Source organism: Arachis hypogaea, chromosome 11 (genome assembly GCF_003086295.3).
Source record: "Arachis hypogaea cultivar Tifrunner chromosome 11, arahy.Tifrunner.gnm2.J5K5, whole genome shotgun sequence".
Lineage (NCBI taxonomy): Eukaryota > Viridiplantae > Streptophyta > Magnoliopsida > Fabales > Fabaceae > Arachis > Arachis hypogaea.
Window position 1 is genome coordinate 75,595,549 of NC_092046.1, and position 15,365 is coordinate 75,610,913.

Here is a 15,365-nt window from a genome sequence, read left to right on the forward strand (position 1 = left end):
TATTAAGCCAAGCCTGACCCTTTGATTGGAGCTTTAGAGTAAAGAGCATAAGATTCCTGGAATTCATATTAAAAATTTTGGAATCCTTATTTTTCTTTTTCAAAATGATTTTCGAAAAAAAATTAAAAGAAAATACAAAAAAAATCATAAAAATCAAAAATATTTTTTGTGTTCTTGTTTGAGTCTTGAGTCATGTTATAAGTTTGGTGTCAATTGCATGTGCATCTTGCATTTTTCGAGAATAATCATGCATTCATAGTGTTCTTCATGATCTTCAAGTTGTTCTTGGTAAGTCTTCTTGTTTGATCTTTGCATTTGCATGTTTTGTGTCTTTTCTTGTTTTTCATATGCATTCTTGAATTCTTAGTGTCTAAGCATTAAAGAATTCTAAATTTGGTGTCTTGCATGTTTTCTTTGCATTAAAATTTTTTTTAAAAAATATGTTCTTGATGTTCATCATGATCTTCATAGTGTTCTTGGTGTTCATCTTGACATTCATAGCATTCTTGCATGCATTCATTGTTTTGATCTAAAAAATTCATGCATTGCATAATTTTCATGTTTTTCTCTCTCATCATAAAAAATTCAAAAATCAAAAAATATCTTTCCCTTTTTCTCTCATCAAATTCGAAAATTGGATTGACTTTTCAAAAATTTTTAAAATCAAGTTGTTTCTTATGAGTCAAATCAAATTTTCAATTTGAAAATCTTATCTTTTTCAAAATCCTTTTTAAAAATCAAATCTTTTTCAAATTTCTTAGTTATTTTCGAAAATTCCAAAAATATTTTTCAAAAATCTTTTTCTTATTTTTATAACAAATTTTCGAAAAATAACAATAACAATTAATGTTTTGACTCAAAAATTTCAAGTTTGTTACTTGCTTGTTAAGAAAGATTCAAACTTTAAGTTTTAGAATCATATCTTGTGATTTCTTGTGAATCAAGTCATTAATTGTATTTTTAAAAATCAAATCTTTTTTCAAAAACTAATTTCTATCATATCTTTTCAAAAATATCTTCTTATCTCACCTTTTCCAAAAATTTGATTTCAAAATATCTTTTCTAACTTCCTAACTTCTTATCTTTTCAAAATTTCTTTCAACTAACTAACTAACTTTTTGTTTGTTTCTTATCTTTTTCAAAACTACCTAACTAACTCTCTCTCTCTAATTTTCGAAAATATCTCCCTCTTTTTCAAAATTTCTTTTTAATTAACTAATTATTTCAATTTTTAAATCTTAATTTTCGAAAATTACTAACATTTTTCAAAAATAATTTTCGAAAATCACTAACACTTTTTCAAAAATAATTTTCGAAAATTCACCTTCTTCCTCATCTCCTTCTATTTATTTATTCATCTACTAACATCTCTTCCTCACATCACTCACCAAATTCGAACCCCCTCTTCTATCTGTGTTCGAATTTTTTCTTCTTCTCTTCTTCTACTAACAATAAGGAACCTCTTTACTGTGACATAGAGGATTCCTCTTCTTTTCTTTTTTTCTTCTCTTTCTTATGAGTAGGGACAAAGAAAAAGGCATTCTTGTTGAAGCTGATCCAGAACCTGAAAGGACTCTGAAGAGAAAACTAAGAGAAGCTAAATTACAACAATCCAGAGACAACCTTATTGAAAATTTCGAACAAGTAAAGGAGATGGCAGCCAAACCCAACAACAATAATGCCAGGAGGATGCTTGGTGACTTTACTGCACCTAATTCCAATTTACATGGAAGAAGCATCTCCATTCCTGCCATTGGAGCAAACAATTTTGAGCTGAAACCTCAGCTAGTTTCTCTGATGCAGCAGAACTGCAAGTTTCATGGACTTCCATCTGAAGATCCTTTTCAGTTCTTAACTGAATTCTTGCAGATATGTGATACTGTTAAGACTAATGGAGTAGATCCTGAAGTCTATAGGCTCATGCTTTTCCCTTTTGCTGTAAGAGACAGAGCTAGAATATGGTTGGACTCTCAACCTAAGGATAGCTTGAACTCTTGGGATAAGCTGGTCACGGCTTTCTTAGCCAAGTTCTTTCCTCATCAAAAGCTGAGCAAGCTTAGAGTGGATGTTCAAACCTTCAAACAAAAAGATGGTGAATCCCTCTATGAAGTGTGGGAAAGATACAAACAGTTGACCAAAAAGTGTCCTTCTGACATGCTTTCAGAATGGACCATCCTGGATATATTCTATGATGGTCTATCTGAGCTATCAAAGATGTCATTGGACACTTCTGTAGGTGGATCTATTCACCTAAAGAAAACGCCTGCAGAAGCTCAAGAACTCATTGACATGGTTGCTAATAACCAGTTTATGTACACTTCTGAGAGGAATCCTGTGAGTAATGGGACGCCTATGAAGAAGGGAGTTCTTGAAATTGATACTCTAAATGCCATATTGGCTCAGAATAAAATATTGACTAAGAAAGTCAATATGATTTCTCAGAGTCTGAATGGAATGCAAGCTGCATCCAACAGCACTCAAGAGGCATCTTCTGAAGAAGAAGTTTATGATCCTGAGAACCCTGCAATAGCAGAGGTAAATTACATGGGTGAACCTTATGGAAACACCTATAATCCATCATGGAGAAATCATCCAAATTTCTCATGGAAGGATCAAAAGCCTCAACAAGGCTTTAATAATGGTGGAAGAAACAGGTTTAACAATAATAAACCTTTTCCATCATCCACTCAGCAACAGACAGAGAACTCTGAACAAAGTACCTCTAGCTTAGCAAACTTAGTCTCTGATCTATCCAAGGCCACTGTAAGTTTCATGAATGAAACAAGGTCTTCCATTAGAAATTTGGAAGCACAAGTGGGCCAGCTGAGTAAAAGGATTACTGAAATCCCTCCTAGTACTCTCCCAAGCAATACAGAAGAGAATCCAAAAGGAGAGTGCAAGGCCATTAACATAAGCACCATGGCCGAACCTGTAAGGGAAGGAGAGGACGTGAATCCCAAGGGGGAAGACCTCCTGGGACGTCCAGTGATCAATAAGGAGCTTCCCTCTGAGGAACCAAAGGAATCTGAGACTCATCTAGAGACCATAGAGATTCCATTGAACCTCCTTATGCCATTTATGAGCTCTGATGAGTATTCCTCTTCTGAAGAGAATGAGGATGTTACTGAAGAGCAAACTGCCAAGTTTCTTGGTGCAATCATGAAGCTGAATGCCAAATTATTTGGTATTGAAACTTGGAAAGATGAACCTCCCTTGTTCACCAATGAACTAAGTGATCTGGATCAACTGACATTGCCTCAGAAGAGACAGGATCCAGGAAAGTTCATAATACCTTGTACCATAGGCACCATGATCTTTAAGGCTCTGTGTGACCTTGGTTCAGGGATAAACCTCATGTCCCTCTCTGTAATAGAGAAATTGGAAATCTATGGGGTGCAAGCTGCTAAAATCTCATTAGAGATGGTAGATAATTCAAGAAAATAGGCTTATGGACAAGTAGAGGGCGTGTTAGTAAAGGTTGAAGGCCTTTACATCCCTGCTGATTTCATAGTCTTAGATACTGGAAAGGAAGAGGATGAATCCATCATCCTAAGAAGACCTTTCCTAGCCACAGCAAGAACTGTGATTGATGTGGACAGAGGAGAATTGATCCTTCAATTGAATAAGGACAACCTTGTGTTTACAACTCAAGGATCTCTCTCTGCATCCATGGAGAGGAAGCATAAAAAGCTTCTCTCAAAGCAGAGTCAAACAAAGCCCCCACAGTCAAACTCTAAGTTTGGTGTTGGGAAGCCACAACCAAACTCTAAGTTTGGTGTTGAACTCCCATATCCAAACTCTAAGTTTGGTGTTGGAGAGTCTCAACAATGCTCTGAACATCTGTAAGGCTCCATGAGAGTCCACTGTCAAGCTATTGACATTAAAGAAGCGCTTGTTGGGAGGCAACCCAATTTTTACTTATCTAACTATATTTTTTCTTAGTTATATGTCTTTATAGGTTCATGATCATGAGGAAGTCACAAAATAAATATAAAAATTGAAAACGGAATCAAAAACAGCAGAAGAAAAATCACACCCTGGAGGAAGACCTTACTGGCGTTTAAACGCCAGTAAGAAGCATGTTTTGGGCGTTCAACGCCAGAACAGAGCATGGTTCTGGCGCTGAACGCCAGAAATGGGCAGCATCTGGGCGTTTGAACGCCAGAAATGCACCCTGGAGAAGAGCTGGCGCTGAACGCCCAGAACAAGCATGGTTCTGGCGTTCAACGCCAGAAATGGGCAACAAATGGGCGTTGAACGCCCAAAATGGGCACCAACCTGGTGCTAAACGCCCAGAGTTGTGTGCAAGGGCATTTTACATGCCTAATTTGGTGCAAGGTTGTAAATCCTTGAACACCTCAGGATCTGTGGACCCCACAGGATCATCTCAGGATCTGTGGACCCCACAGGATCCCCACCTACCTCCACTCACTTCTTCTCACCCCTCTTTCACAAAATCCCATAACCACTCTTCCCCAAAACCCTTCACCAATCACCTCAATCTCTCTCTTCCCCATCACCACTTCACCACTCACATCCATCCACTCTTCCCCATAAACCTACCTCATAAACTCCACCTACCTTCAAAATTCAAAATCAATTTCCCACCCAAACCCACCCTAAATGGCCGAACCTTTACCCCCCCTCCCGTCCCTATATATAACCCTCCATTCTTCCTCATTTTCACAACAACACAACCCTCTCTTCTCTTCTTGGCCGAAACACAACCCCTTCTCCCTCTCTTCCATTTCTTTTTCTTCTTCATCTATTCTTTCTTCTCTTGCTCGAGGGCGAGCAAAATTCTAAGTTTGGTGTGGTAAAAGCATAAGCTTTTTGTTTTTCCATTACCATTGATGGCACCTAAGACCGGAGAATCCTCTAGAAAAGGAAAAGGGAAGACAAAAGCTTCCACCTCTGAGTCATGGGAGATGGAAAAGTTCATCTCCAAAGCCCATTAAGACCACTTCTATGATGTTGTGGCCAAGAAGAAGGTGATCCCCGAGGTCCCTTTCAAACTCAAAAGAAATGAGTATCCGGAGATCCGACATGAAATTCAAAGAAGAGGTTGGGTAGTTCTAACAAATCCCATCCAACAAGTCGGCATCCTAATGGTTCAAGAGTTCTATGCCAATGCATGGATCACCAAGAATCATGATCAAAGTAAGAACCCGGATCCAAAGAACTATGTTATAATGGTTTGGGGGAAATACTTAGATTTTAGTTCGGAGAATGTGAGGTTGGCGTTCAACTTGCCAAACATGGAAGAGAGCGCACGCCCCTACACAAGGAGAGTCAACTTTGATCAAAGGTTGGACCAAGTCCTTATGGACATATGTGTGGAAGGAGCTCAATGGAAGATTGACTCCAAAGGCAAGCCGGTTCAACTAAGAAGATTGGACCTCAAGCCTGTGGCTAGAGGATGGTTGGAATTCATCCAATGCTCCATCATCCCTACTAGCAACCGATCTGAAGTTACTGTGGATCGGGCCATCATGATTCATAGCATCATGATTGGAGAGGAAATAGAAGTTCATGAAGTCATCTCTAATGAACTCTACAAAATAGCCGAAAAGTCATCCCCTATGGCAAGGCTAGCTTTTCCTCATCTTATTTTCCATCTATGTTACTCAGCTGGAGCTTTCATAGAAGGAGACATTCCCATTAAGGAAGAGAAGCTCATCACTAAGAAAAAGATGGAGCAAGCAAGAGAGCCCATTCATGGAGCTCAAGAGGCGTATGAAGCTCATCACCATGAGATTCCGGAGATGCCTCAAATGCATTTTCCTCCACAAAACTATTGGGAGCAAATCAACACCTCCCTAGGAGAATTGAGTTCCAACATGGGACAACTAAGGGTGGAACATCAAGAGCACTCCATCATCCTTCATGAAATAAGAGAAGATCAAAAAGCAATGAGGGAGGAGCAACAAAGACAAGGAAGAGACATAGAAGAGCTCAAGGACATCAGTGGTTCCTCAAGAAGGAAACGCCGCCATCACTAAGGTGGATTCATTCCTTGTTCTTATTTCTTCTGTTTTTTGTTTTCTATGTTATGTGCTTATCTATGTTTGTGTCTTCATTACATGATCATTAGTAGTTAGTAACTTTGTCTTAAAGTTATGAATGTCCTATGAATCCATCACCTCTCTTAAATGAAAAATGTTTTAATTCAAAAGAACAAGAAGTACATGAGTTTCGAATTTATCCTTGAACTTAGCTTAATTATATTGATGTGGTGACAATGCTTCTTGTTTTCTGAATGTATGCTTGAACAGTGCATATGTCTTTTGAAGTTGTTGTTTAAGAATGTTAAATATGTTGGCTCTTGAAAGAATAATGACAAGGAGACATGTTATTTGATAATCTGAAAAATCATAAAAATGATTCTTGAAGCAAGAAAAAGCAGCAAAGAACAAAGCTTACAGAAAAAAAAAAATATATATATATATATATATAGGCGAAAAAAAAATAGAAAGAAAAAGAGAAAGCAAGCAAAAAAAGCCAAAGCCCTTAAAACCAAGAGGCAAGAGCAAAAAGCCAGTAACCCTTAAAACCAAAAGGCAAGGGCAAATAAAAAGGATCCCAAGGCTTTGAGCATCAGTGGATAGGAGGGCCTAAAGGAGTAAAATCCTGGTCTAAGCGGCTAAACTAAGCTGTCCCTAACCATGTGCTTGTGGCGTATAGGTGTCAAGTGAAAACTTGAGACTGAGCGGTTAAAGTCAAGGTCCAAAGCAAAAAAAAAAAGAGTGTGCTTAAGAACCCTGGACACCTCTAATTGGGGACTTTAGCAAAGCTGAGTCACAATCTGAAAAGGTTCACCCAATTATGTGTCTGTGGCATTTATGTATCCGGTGGTAATACTGGAAAACAAAGTGCTTAGGGCCACGGCCAAGACTCATAAAATAGCTGTATTCAAGAATCATCATACTGAACTAGGAGAATCAATAACACTATCTGAACTCTGAGTTCCTATAGATGCCAATCATTCTGAACTTCAATGGATAAAGTGAGATGCCAAAACTATTCAAGAGGCAAAAAGCTACAAGTCCCGTTCATCTGATTGAAGCTATGTTTCATTGATAGTTTGGAATTTATAGTATATTCTCTTCTTTTTATCCTATTTGATTTTCAGTTGCTTGGGGACAAGCAACAATTTAAGTTTGGTGTTGTGATGAGCGGATAATTTATACGCTTTTTGACATTGTTTCTAGTATGTTTTTAGTAGAATCTGGTTACTTTTAGGGATGTTTTCATTAGTTTTTATGTTAAATTTACATTTCTGGACTTTACTATGAGTTTGTGTGTTTTCTGTGATTTCAGGTATTTTCTGACTGAAATTGAGGGACTTGAGCAAAAATCAGATTCAAAGGTTGAAGAAGGACTGCTGATGCTGTTGGATTCTGACTTCCCTGCACTCAAAATGGATTTTCTGGAGCTACAGAACTCAAAATGGCGCGCTTCCAATTGCGTTGGAAAGTAGACATATCCAGGGCTTTCCAGCAATGTATAATAGTCCATACTTTGCCCAAGTTTAGACGACGCAAACTGGCGTTCAACGCCAGCTCTCTGCCCAATTCTGGCGTCCAGCGCCAGAAACAAGTTGCAAAGTGGAGTTCAACGCCCAAAATGGCACAAAAGGTGGCGTTCAACTCCAAGAAGGACCTCTACACGTGCAACACTCAAGTTCAGCCCAAGCACACACCAAGTGGGCCCCGGAAGTGGATTTATGCATCAATTACTTGCTTCTATAAACCCTAGTAGCTAGTTTATTATAAATAGGACCTTTTACTATTATATTAGACATCCTGGATTGTATTTTGATCCTGTGATCACGTTTTGGGGGCTGGCCTCTCGGCCATGCCTGGACCTTTCACTTATGTATTTTCAACGGTAGAGTTTCTACACTCCATAGATTGAGGTGTGGAGCTCTGCTGTTCCTCAAAGATTAATGCAAAGTACTACTGTTTTCTATTCAATTCAACTTATTCCACTTCTAAGATATTTATTCGCACTTCAACCTGAATGTGATGAACGTGACAATCATCATCATTCCCTATGAACGCGTGCCTGACAACCACTCCCGTTCTACCTTCGATTGAACGAGTATCTCTTAGATTACTAATACAGGGGACCGAGTCCGAGATATTGGGATCTTCGTGGTATAAGCTAGATTGATGGCGGCATTCATGAGAATCCGGATACTCTAAACCTTGTCCGTGGTATTCCGAGTAGGATTCTGGGATTGAATGACTGTGACGAGCTTCAAACTCGCGAGTGCTGAGCGTAGTGACAGACGCAAAAGGATAGTAAATTCTATTCTAGTATGATCGAGAACCTCCAGATGATTAGCCATGCAGTGACAGCGCATCGGACCATTTTCACAAGGAGGAATAGGATGCAACCAACGACAAAAGTGATGCCTCCAGACGATTAGCCGTGCTGTGACAGAGCATTTGGATCATTTTCCCGAGAGAGATCGAAAGTAGCCATTGGCACCGGTGACATCCTTACATAAAGCCAGCCATAGAAAGGAGTAAGATTGATTGGATGAAGACAGCAGGAAAGCAGAGGTTCAGAAGAATGAAAGCATATCCATACGCTTATCTGAAACTCTCACCAATGATCTACATAAGTATTTCTATCCTTCTTATTAATTTTCGAAAACCCCATTACTATTTTATATCTGCCTGACTGAGATTTACAAGGTGACCATAGCTTGCTTCATACCAACAATCTCCGTGGGATTCGACCCTTACTCACGTAAGGTATTACTTGGACGACCCAGTGCACTTGCTGGTTAGTTGTGCGAAGTTGTGAACCATGGTATTGGCATCATGTTTTTTGGCGCCATTGCCAGGAAAAGAAAGAGCAATGAATTTTACATAATCAAAGTGTAATCACAATTTCTGCGCACCATCAGCCAGTCTGATGATTACATCTGTGGGCATTATCTCATTGATCTGCAGCCTCTTCACCAGGGATAAGGGCAGTAAGTTGATGCTGGCCCCCAAATCATATAGTGCTCTGTCGAACATAGTTTCACCTATGGCACAAGGGATGTGAAAACTCCCTGGGTCTCTTCTTTTTGTAGGCAACTCAGGTTGAATAAGGGCACTACATTCCTTGTTCATCACTATAGTCTGGCCTCCTTTGAGTGAGCTTTTCCTGGGAAGAAGTTCCTTCATATACTTGATGAATGCAGGAATTTGTTGAATTGCCTTGATGAATGGTATGTTTACATGCAGAGATGCAAACAAGTCTAGGAACCTTGAGTATATTCTCTTTTCCACAGCACCATTGAGCAGTTGAGGGAAGGGTGCATAGAGCTTCAGCAGCTCTTGTTGTGAGATTTCTGGTTCTTGGTGATCTCTATCCTCCTCCTTTGTTGAGTTGTCATCAGGTTGTTCGAAAGGTTTGCCATGCTTGTCTTCAGTCTCTTGATCACTTGTAGTGACCATTTTGCAATCTTCCCATCTTACTTTCTTTGCTTCTCCTTTGGGGTTTTTCTCCGTGTCACTTGGGAAGCTATCAGTAGGTTTGGGAATCTTCTCAGCTAAACATCCCACCTGGAATTCCAGCTTCCTAATGGTCTCTCCCTGGTTCTTAATATTGGCTCGCACCTCCTCTTTGAACACCTTATTTTCTTGAATCTCTTGGCATATTCCTTCAAGTAAGGTTTCAATCTTAAAGAGCTTGTCATCAATTGATGGGTGATTCGGAGCAGATGTGCTGTTTTGGTTTTGATAGGCGTGTGGAGAAGTGTTGTTGTGGGGGTGTTGAGATGTCCTCTGTGTGAATTGTTGGTGAGCTGCATTGTTGTTGGAGTTGTAACGTCCCTGGTCTTGGTTTTGATCTTGCTGACTTCCCCACCCAAAGTTTGGGTGGTTTCTCCATCCAGGGTTGTAGGTCTTGGAGTATGGATCATAGTTTTGCTTTGGTGAATTCCCAATGTAGTTGGCTTGCTCCTGACTACCCTCTGCTTCTTCATTCACTCCTTCCTGGGTTGTTGATGAAGTGGAGATTGCTGCTACTTGGTTCCTCTCCATCTTCTTGGTGAGGTCAGCCAGCTGCTGGGTAATGAGCTTGTTTTAGGCCAACAGAGCATCTACATTGTTTAGCTCCATTACTCCTCTTGTGTTCCCTCTTTCGGAAGCATAGAAGTAGTCGTTCTCTGCTACTGTTTCAATGACATCTATAGCCTCTTCAATGGTTTTCTTCTTGTTCAAGGATCCTCCGGATGAATGGTCTACGGCCTTCTTTGACTCATAAGAGAGCCCTTCATAGAAAATGTGCAACTGCACCCATTCGTTGAACATGTCAGGTGGGCACCTCCTTGTTAGGTCTTTAAACCTCTCCCATGCTTCATATAGAGTCTCACCATCTTGTTGCCTGAAAGTTTGGACCTCAGCTCTCAGCCTATTGATTCTTTGAGGAGGGTAAAATCTTGTTAAGAATTTGTTCACCACATCTTCCCAAGTTGTCAAGCTTTCTCTTGGGAAAGATTCCAGCCACTTGGCTGCCTTGTCCTTGAGTGAGAATGGAAATAAGAGCAGTCTATAGGCGTCAGGATGAATACCATTAGACTTCACTGTGTCACATATTCTCAGGAAGGTGGTTAAATGTTGATTGGGGTCCTCTTGAACACCTCCTCCAAACGAACAGTTGTTCTGAACAAGGGTGATGAGCTGTGGTTTAAGTTCAAAGTTGTTGGCATGGATTGTTGGCTTTTGGATGCTACTTTCACAATTGCCTGGGTTTGGATTGATGTAAGAGCCCAAAACTCTTCTATCCTCTCCAGCATGATTTGCTCTACCTCCTCCCCCATGGTTGTGATCCTCTTCTTCATGATGGTTTTCCATGTTGTCTTCCATGTTTGGTTCAAAGAATTCCTCTTCTTCCTCAGCACCAACCACTTTCTTTCCTCTTGCCTCCCTCCTTAATCTAAGGAAGGTCCTCTCAGGTTCAGAATCGAAGGAAGTTGAAGCCCCGCTTCTTCTCCCTGTCATACAACCATCAAGTGCAAGCAAGAAAAGATAGGTGTAGAAAGTATTTTTGTCAGAATTACTGTTAGTTATGGGTGATGCAATATATCAAAGAGTTAGTGCGTTAGCAAATAGAATTGAAAATAACAAAGAAAAATAAAAGAGTAGAGGGGGAAGGGAAGAAGTTTAACTAAAACAGAAAGTAAATCACTCAAACAGAAAATGAAATTCACAAAAGAAAAATGCTCAATCTAGTGATCTTCCAATTTAATCATTGTTGATGCACAATCAATCCCCAACAACGGCGCCATAAACTTGATGCGGGTGGAAACTGTCTCTCAACAAATTTCCTTCGGCAAGTGTACCGAATTTGTCGTCAAGTAAAAACTCACAATAGAGTGAGGTCGAATCCCACAGGGATTGATTGATCAAGCAACTTTAATTAGAAGAATGTTCTAGTTGAGCGAATCCAGAATTTGGGTTGAGAATTGCAAAAAAATAAAATGGCGGGAATGTAAATAATAGAAAAGTAAATGCTAGAATTAAAGGACTGGAAGTAAATTACTGAAAGTAAATTGCAGAATTGTAAATGGGAATGGGGGATTTGCTCATAAAAGTAAATGGCAGAAATTAAAGAGAATGGGTAAGATCAGAGATGGGGAGTTCATTGGGCTTAGGAGATGTTTCAATTCTCCAGATCAAGTTCATTTTCATCTCTTCCTCAATCAATGCACTCATTGATCTCCTTGGCAATCTTAATTGATTGAATTACAAATTCAATCTCTCAAATCTTGATCAATAGCCAATTCCTTGGTCAATTGCTCATGAGAAGAGATGAAGTATGGTCACTGATTATACCACATACATTTCCCAAATCAAGTATTGAGAGGGTTATAGTCACAAACCCATCCAAACCCAATTTGGTCCAGCATGAGAAAGCATTTCTAGCTTGATCTCTTCATTCCTCTTTCAAGGTTCAGAAGAGATCTAAGTTTGAATAGCTTCTTTTCCAAGATAACTACCCAATTGGATGAAGATCGAAAGCTTTCAAGTAAAATCAAGAGAAAAGATAGAAGAAGAATAATGAAAATTAGTATTGATCCATCAAATTACAACAAAGCTCCCTAACCCAATGAAAGGGGTTTAGTTGTTCATAGCTCTAGAAAATGAAAACAAAGATGGAGAATACATCATAAAACTAGAAATTGTAGAGAAGGTAAAATACAGAGAGTAGTTCTCTTTTCCAACTCCCAGAGCTCCTAAACAATTCAAATTTACTCCTATATATACTACTTTTCTCAGCTTCTAGTTGGCTCTTCAAGTCTTGGGCCTTTGGATCTTGAGTTTGAAGCAGTTCTCTTCTTCAATTGGGCTTGGCTTTACTTGCAGAGAGAAAATGTGAAGTGGGCAGAGACTTTAGCTCAGGACGTTAGGGGTGTTAACGTTTAGTGAAAATATGAGTTCGAGAACGTTAGTGACAATCAACTTTCTCACTAACATTCCTAAGTAAAAGCCACGTTAACTTCAACGTTAGTGGCATAAACATTGCCACTAACGTTGCCTCTAAGTCCTTCGCACACGTTATTGAGACTTAACATTCCCAATAACTTTGAAAAGCCCCCTTTGTTCCCACGTTAGAGCCCACGTTAACTTAGTTAACGTGGCTCTTTAAAGTGGGCTTGCCATCCTTCGAGAACGTTAGTGACACTCAACATTGTCACTAACGTTCCAAGGTGCCCCCATGTCTCATGTTAGAGTCCACGTTAACTAGGTTAACATGGCTTCTAGCGTTGCCATGCTTAGCCATCCCCAACGTTGGTGACAATGTTGAATGTCACTAACGTTGGCATTTCTTTCACTCATCAACGTTAGCTTCCACGTTAGCTAAGTTAACTAAGTTAACGTGGAAGTTAACGTGGCTCTTTGGGGGGTTGTGTGGTTGCTTCGAACGTTAGTGACAATGTTGGGTGTCACTAACGTTGTCGACCACTCTTGCTTCTTACGTTAGCTCCCATGTTAACCAAGTTAACGTGGGAGTTAACGTGGTATGTTTCTCCTTAGGCCAACGTTAGTGACAATGTTGAATGTCACTAACGTTGGCGTTTCTTCCCCCTTTTAACGTTAGAGGCCACGTTAACTAAGTTAACGTGGACTCTAACGTGGCCACTTATGAGCATTTGCCAACGTTAGTGACAATGTTAAGTGTCACTAACGTTGGCTTAACTTCCCCTCTCTACGTTAGAGTTCACGTTAACTTAGTTAACGTGACTCTTAACGTGGTCAATGATGGCTTCGAGAGCGTTATTGGCAATCACTTTTCTCATTAACTTTGCAAGTTACCTCCCATTCCTTGCTTCCTTTGGTCCTGAAATCAAGCAATAGAGTGCATCAAAGTCCTAGTCCAAGTCATGGGTAATGCAACATACAATTTCTCACTAAACTCATGCAAAATCCTCATAAAATAATGTAAAATGCACAATGTATGCTTGAATCAAGGTGTAAGTGAATATCTACCCAAAACTAGCTTATTTCCTAAGGGAATGCATGAAACTAACCTAAAAACAGTAAAGAAAAGGTCAGTGAAACTGGCCAAGATGCCCTGGCATCAAATTGGTGCATTGAGAACCCATGGTGATCAATTTGATACCATTGGCGCTAACCCATTACTAAGTTAATTAGTAGGTAGGTTAGGACTTAAGGGTTGATGTGATCAAACCTATTTGACGTACTTCATGCTTAGGAGTAAATGTTATGTACTTAAAGCTTTTGGGAAGTAGACTTAATAGGTTGGCCTCTCATAATTATCAATATTCGGTTTGTTGACAAGGATGGTGATCTCAATTACCTAAGTCTTAGCCAAGAGTTCTCTATTTTGCTTTTTTTACTCACTTGCTTGATTTACTTTCTTGCCATCTCATGAACCAAACCCCCCCCTTTTTTTTTACCCCCTTCATAGCCAATAACTAAACACTACATTGTTTCCTAGGGAGATGACCTGGAGTCTAAATACTTCGGTTAATTCTTATTGGGGTTTGTACTTTGTGACAACCGATAATTTTTGATGTGAGAGTTGTTTGTTGGTTTGAAGTTATGCTTACAACGAAGTAATTCTTTTCTATAAGAAGAAATTCTAGACCATCGAGCAAATATCATTATCACACTACCTACAGAAATCAAAGAAAACACTGGGGGCGATTTTGGGCTGAGTTTGGACCCAGTTTTTGGCCCAGAAACGCAGACAAAAGCCAGGGGTCAAGCAGAAACTCAACACATCACATACATTGAATCGTTCATAATTTTAGGATTTAGATGTAGTTTCTAGAGAGAGAGGCTCTCTCCTCTCTCTAGGTTCTAGGATTTCTCTTTGTTTTAGGTCTATTTCTTCTCAATTCCAGGTTCAATGTTCCTTTAATTTAGTTTCTCTTCTATTTTTATTTGTTCTAGTACTTTGGTTTATCTATTCTTCTTGTTGATTCTCTTCTTTTCCAATTTAGTTTATGAATTCTCCATGTTAGATTTGATTTCTTTATTTAATGCAATTTGAGGTATTTCATATTTATGATTTTAATTTAGCTTTTTACATTCTTAGCTTGAATTGATTAATTGGAGACTCTTGAGTTATCAAACTCCTTTGTTGATTGATAATTGAGAGTTGCTAATTGACTTGAATTCCACCAACTCTAGTCTTTCCTTGGGAGTTGACTAGGACTTGAAGATTCATATTGATTTATCCACTTGACTTTTGATGAGCGGATAATTTATATGCTTTTTGGCATTATTTTTACATAGTTTTCAGTATGTTTTAGTTAGTTTCTATTATATTTTTATTAGTTTTTAAATAAAAATCACATTTCTGGATTTTACTAGGAATTTATGTATTTTTCTGTGATTTCAGGTATTTTCTGGCTGAAATTGAGGGACCTGAGCAAAAATCTGATTCAGAGGCTGAAAAAGGACTGCAGATGCTGTTGGATTCTGATCTCCCTGCACTCAAAGTTGATTTTCTGGAGCTACAGAAGTTCAATTGGGGCACTCTCAATTTCGTTGGAAAGTAGACATCCTGGGCTTTCCAGGAATATATAATTGTCTATACTTTGCCTGAGTTTTGATAACACAAACTGGCATTTAAACGCCAACTTTCTATCCTATTCTGGCGTTAAACGCCAGAACTGGCATAAAAGCTGGAGTTAAATGCCCAAACTGGCACCAAAGCTGGCGTTTAACTCCAAAAAAAGTTTGTACATGTGAAAGCTTCAATGCTCAGCCCAAGCACACACCAAGTGGGCCCGGAAGCAGATTTCTGCATCATTTACTTATTTTTGCATCATTTACTATTGTATTTTCATCTCTGGAACACATTATGTAACTTTTATGTTCTGAGAC

The 15,365-nt window shown here is 39.1% G+C and overlaps 2 non-coding genes across 2 annotated transcripts; one reads left to right on the forward strand and one right to left on the reverse strand.

The window, feature by feature from the left end:
* Positions 1–2,052: 2,052 nt before the first annotated feature.
* On the reverse strand, positions 2,053–2,160 carry LOC112725098 (small nucleolar RNA R71). Its single transcript, XR_003164227.1, has one exon. It is a non-coding gene; the product is annotated as a small nucleolar RNA R71 (small nucleolar RNA).
* An 8,154-nt stretch (positions 2,161–10,314) lies between these two features.
* On the forward strand, positions 10,315–10,418 carry LOC112724397 (small nucleolar RNA R71). The gene has a single exon (XR_003163561.1). It is a non-coding gene; the product is annotated as a small nucleolar RNA R71 (small nucleolar RNA).
* The last annotated feature ends 4,947 nt before the right edge of the window (positions 10,419–15,365 follow it).